Below are 751 nucleotides of genomic sequence, written 5' to 3' on the forward strand. Positions count from 1 at the left end.
GTATTGTGGACAATATAGAAAGACCACTTAAGATATTTTGTGATAATAAATCAGCAGTGCTATATTCCATTAACAACAGGAGCTTGACAAAGTTGAAACATATAGAGATCAAGTTCCTGGCTATTAAAAAAAGAGTTCGGAGTGGACAGGTGTCAATAGAGCACATTGGGACAAACTCCATAATTGCAGATCCACTCACTAAGGGATTGATACCCAAGGTCTTTCATGAGCACACTGCTCATATGGGTGTAATGTCTCTTGAGGATATCTAGTTTCAGTGGAAGTTTGTATTTTTACTTTTCATATTGGACACATGTACTATTATTTTGGATACGGTTTAAAGTTAAAGTTATTTTCAGTTATAAAGTTATTTGGTTAATTATCTCTGAACTTGTTTAAAATGATCTCACTAATGTATTAAGATGGACCAGTTGGAAATAGGCATGTTACAAATCACATTACATGTAATTTCTATGCTACACATCCATGCTTGATCCACGTCATTCGGTTATATTGATATACGTGACCATTGATGGGTTTAGCTACGTGAAAGTAGCGAAAGTCGCTATGATCCTATGTTGATATAATTGATGGACAGGATTGTTTGGGGATACATTCGGTAATGATAGCAAAATTCTGAGTACTCATAAGGTTATATTTAATGCACTATTATAAGGTGACACATATAGCCCAAGTGGGAGATTGTAAGGATTTTTAATTAAAGATGGGCTTGTATGTGTGAATAATTGTG

This window comes from Olea europaea, chromosome 12, assembly GCF_002742605.1.
Source record: "Olea europaea var. sylvestris chromosome 12, O_europaea_v1, whole genome shotgun sequence".
Lineage (NCBI taxonomy): Eukaryota > Viridiplantae > Streptophyta > Magnoliopsida > Lamiales > Oleaceae > Olea > Olea europaea.